The following is a 4,876-nucleotide window of genomic DNA, read 5'->3' as shown; positions in this document are numbered from 1 at the left end:
ATATTTCAGATCTTGCCTTTTGTATAACTGACAGAAAATGAGCGAATTTGTAATTATTGTGATTCTGAGCAAGGGACGTATTCATTTCTCGAATGAATTGTTCTTGGACTGTGATGGGTTTCGTAGTTTTTAAATTTTCTTTCGTCTCATATCTCCGTTTTCCGCACAACTTATAGACACAGGGTCTGGAATTGTCAGTATGATTGCATTCATCTGGAGTTGCAAAAACTTGTGTGTAAGTCCTAAATTTTTCGACTCTTTTGGAAAACTTGAAGTTCTTTGAACAGCCGTTATTTTTGCAAAATGCGTAGTCAACAAAAAGTTTCTTGCGATATTTAACTCCAGTGAAAACTAGGCTAAAGCATTGTTCACTCAAAATCGGTACGCGTTCCAGCAATTCCTGTACAGCAATTGTTTCAATGTATTAAAAAGTTGCAATGCAGATCATTATACAATAGATCTACCATTATGTGGTTTAAATTTCATAGTACTGGCTTTTAATTTGACAGTTTTATTCGTGTTGGAAGTGGCTGCTCAAAAAATAATGTTGAACAAATTCGTTGAAAATCCGACATTATCGCGATCAAAAATCAAATTAAAATTAAATATACCAAAAACTTCTAATTTTCGTCCAAAAATCAATGAATGGATTCCTTCTGCTTAAACTAACAGAGTAAGCTAATCATCAAAAAAAATCATTTCACACCAGCTTAAGGATAAGGCTGTTTACCTCAATTATAAAAAAAAAACCGGCTTATCAGAAGAAGATCGCGCGAAAGTATTGGAAAACGATTATCCACAGTTCAGCGAATGGAAGCTATGGCATGACTTAAACCTTATCGAGTTATAATATATATATTTCTGTTAGATTAAATAAATTTGATAACAAAAATCGCATCTGTTTACTTTACCCCAAATGTTCACACCAATGTGGTATTTTTTAGTAATGACTAAAAAACATGTTTAAAACTTGACTTCGGTCAACTCCCACGTTAAAAGTTTTAAGCTAAAAAGAAACAGGGTGATATCCGCTTAAAATTAGATTTATAGAAGTTGACACAGTTGTCAAAGGGATATGAAATGATGAGAGAATCGAAACAGTCTTATTAAAACTCGATCAGACTCCGCAAAGGGCCATATGACCCCAGAAATATGCTGGAAGGAGCGCTTGCATAAAGTGTTAAGCCATTGTATAATTTACCTTAGACCTTCAGTAAAGTTTTGGTTGATTTTAAAGAAAATTAATTATTCACAGGTAACTTTAAATCGGTTTGAAGCCAGAGATATGAATAAAGTTCTGGAACTCATCAATTTAAAAATATGTCCTATTTACGTCAAATCGAAAAATACACGGTATCTATTCAAAACAAAATAAGTAGAGATGCGCGAACTATGAAAAAACATAAACTAAAGATAGTTTAGTGGAACAAGTTGATTACTCAAGTCTCTAGAAAGGGTGTTCAGAAAAATTGTATCATTATCAAAGAAATTGTCTGTTATATATTTATACAAGCAAAATATGAAATCTCGCTAACATCTACCTATGGCGGAATACTTCCCTTTATTTTTCATATATTAAATATTATTTTCTGAAAACCTGTTAAAAAGATATAACCCATTTTATGCGAACCGATTTTGAGTGAACAATGCTTTACATGTAATGCTCAATTGTGTATCAACATTGTTTCTAATATAATAACGTAGTTCGCCTGAATCTAAGTGGTTGCGGTATAAAAGCCCCTCATTTAAAGCATAAAAATAACCAAAATATTGATCATTTCTACACCAGCGTCCCTTGTTATAATTTCCATTTTCCTTTTTTGTATCGGAATATTCTATATGTACCACTTCTTTTGTAATTTTTTTTCTATTCAAAATATCTTTCACTTTGGTTTGAAACCCTCTGAAATCATCCTTCCAAGCAAACCATAACCTTGTACGAAATTGCAATCTTGAAAGTTTTTTAATTTTTAAGAACTCGCAAATCTTAGAAAAAATCTTAACATCTGTAGAGCCTTCTTTAATTTCATTAATATTATTAACACAATTTAATACGGCGGGCACTGCTTTGCACTCGTCGAATTTCATTGTATTATAATTTTAAACAATTCCTTTTTTCTGAGCACTGATTCCTGAATACAATTATGTATGAACTTTCAATTATGTAGATTAATTGATTTTTAGGAATAAAATTTACCTTTGTTTGCAAAGCTTATTAGGAAGAAGTTTGATCGGAATTTAGCTGAAATAATATTTTATTTAAATTAATAAAAATGACGGAGGTGATAGATAACGGGACAAAAATATGAGTACTTTTAAGTCGACAAAGAGTGGGTTAGAGGCCCACAGATAGGGCCACCTTTACACTCGGCATCGCATTGTTGAGAGTGATAGTGCATAGTTGTTGCATCCCAAGAGAAATGATGTACTGAGTGAAAGTCATTAACAAAAAACTGGGGAAGTCAAAGTTGGTGTTTTTGGTAGTGAATATATTCGTTTGCAACCAATGTTGCCATTTTGATACAGTCGGATCCAAATGGATACTTTCTTCGACGAATTTTTGGGTGTATACTTTTTTTTGTGCTCAGTACATATTAGGATAACTTTCTAAACAAAAATATATGACGTATAAATTTATATATATTTCCGTAACTTTTTCTTCATTAAATTAGAGACAAAGAAAAAATATGAATGCAATGGCAATTGTTACAGTTTGACCATGAGCTTAAGGTTGTGGACGATATTGAAAGTTTTTTGGGGAAATTAGTAAACAAAAATATATTGATTGAAACTTTATACAATCAATCAACTTCATTTATGTTTAATTTGTTGTGCTTATACCATAGCTTCGCTGCAGCAGAGCGCATATTTTCTGATCTTAACAGCAAATAAATGAAATTTATTTTCGCTAGAAATGTTAGAAAACATTGACTTTATCATGCAGATGCATTAAAATCAAATATTAAATAGTGACCTTGAAATGTTAAGGTTAAATGGTTTAAGATATTATTAATATGTATACAAACTAAACAGACTTAATCTAGACGTAAGGTATTTTTTTTTTGTTATTAGGTATGCGTGTACGTATGAAAATGTGAGGTTTACATTGAAGTACTTAAAAAAGCAAATACGTATTAAATGTATCACGAATTAATTGAAAAATAAGATTTTTTACTGCAAATTATAGGCTTTTCTCAAATTGATACGTGTATACTTAAAACATAAAAATTTAATACTTTTTAGGAAAAATTTTGGATACTTTATTTTGGGAAGCTGCGGCAAGATTGTACAGTTGTATGTGTATTTGCATATACACATACATACTTACTATTAGGGAGATATTTTGTGTAAATGAACTGAATTGTCAAGTGCCCAAATGCAAACTCATACTGAAAAGATAAGACTCAAGAAAAAGTCTCAGAGAATGTATCTGCTTATTTATACAGTATATTTTGCTTTGCTGCCTTTGTGCTTAAGTGCACATTTAAGATACCTACCCAAAATGCGCATCAGCGGCATTATTTTTAACATTTATAAGGAAACTGCTCCGATACTTGCATTCAACATAGCTGCACATTAGCGATACCTGCCTTAAAAATTTGCAACTATTATCAATTATCAAAGAAAGTATTACGTTTACCTGCACTGGCTGTACACTTACCCTAATTTTACAAGCTATTATTTATTTTGCTCATCTCGCAGAACAACGAAAACGGCAATTATTTTATGTAGTTATATAGATAATTAGATACCATTCGGAAAAATTTCTCTTGCAGTAATTTCTACGTGGTAACCATGTAGGGAAACGAACTAGTGCGGAACTGATTCGGTTCTAGTGCGTTTGGAACCATGACTAGTACGCGTTAATACTCTTTTGCATGCTAGCGACTGGCGAATTTAACATTGCGATGTCCTAGGAAGTGTCAATTGTCCCCCGTTGCATCCCTTTGGCTCTAGTTCCGAACCAGTTCCCAATTCGACAGATGAGATCTAGTTCGTTCTGTATCCCATTTTCTTTAGTTCCAAACCAGTTCCTAATTCGACAGATGAGATCTAGTTCGATCTGCATCCATTTTTTATATGTAGTTCCCAACCTGTTATAAATTCGTCACCTTAGATCTACATTTCTAATCAGGCTTGTCGAAACATTTCCCTTCTATATTAAATACGATCGGTTGAAGGAAGGACAATACAACCACAAATGTTTAAACGCATTTATTAAAAATTTATAAACCACATTAGTAGTAGTAGTAGTATTAAACTTAAGTAGTAAGTAAAAAACAAAAGTGCGTTCTGCTTAAAAGTAAAAATATTAGTTCACTTTGTCTTACTTGTCTAAATTTAAGCATATTGATTTTTAAGTAAATTCAGTTCTTTTTAAGCTTATATGTATATGAAGTACTTCGAAAGTTTTTGTCGAACTTAATTTAATAAGATATACAGTCAGTCAATAAAGTTTAGGTACAGTGAAGTTTTTACAATACCGGCAACTAATTTTTAAATATTTTATTTTTCCCTAATTTTTTATAAAAATATGGTTAATTCTACACCAAAAACCCCAAAAATCAGAGTTCCAAACCTTATGCAAAATTTAAGAAAACTCTGCGAATTTCCATCCGAGTATTGCAATTTACACTCTTTAGAAAAAAGTTAAGTACTCAGTTATTAGCCCATTCAATTTTGGTATAACAAAGTGCAAGTTTGAGGTAGCTAGGACTTACCATTGATATTTAGCAATTTTTCTTTTTGTTGTTTGGTAAGTCCTAGCTTCCTCACACTTGCACTTCATTATACTAAAATTGAATGGGCTAAAAAACTTTTTCTAGAGAGCGTAAATAGAAAGTGAATTATTTTAATGAAATTTTGCAGAATTTTC

This window comes from Rhagoletis pomonella, unplaced genomic scaffold, assembly GCF_013731165.1.
Source record: "Rhagoletis pomonella isolate Grant_MI unplaced genomic scaffold, Rhpom_1.0 Rhpom_scaffold_01334, whole genome shotgun sequence".
Classification (NCBI taxonomy): domain Eukaryota; kingdom Metazoa; phylum Arthropoda; class Insecta; order Diptera; family Tephritidae; genus Rhagoletis; species Rhagoletis pomonella.
This window is presented reverse-complemented; position numbering follows the sequence as displayed.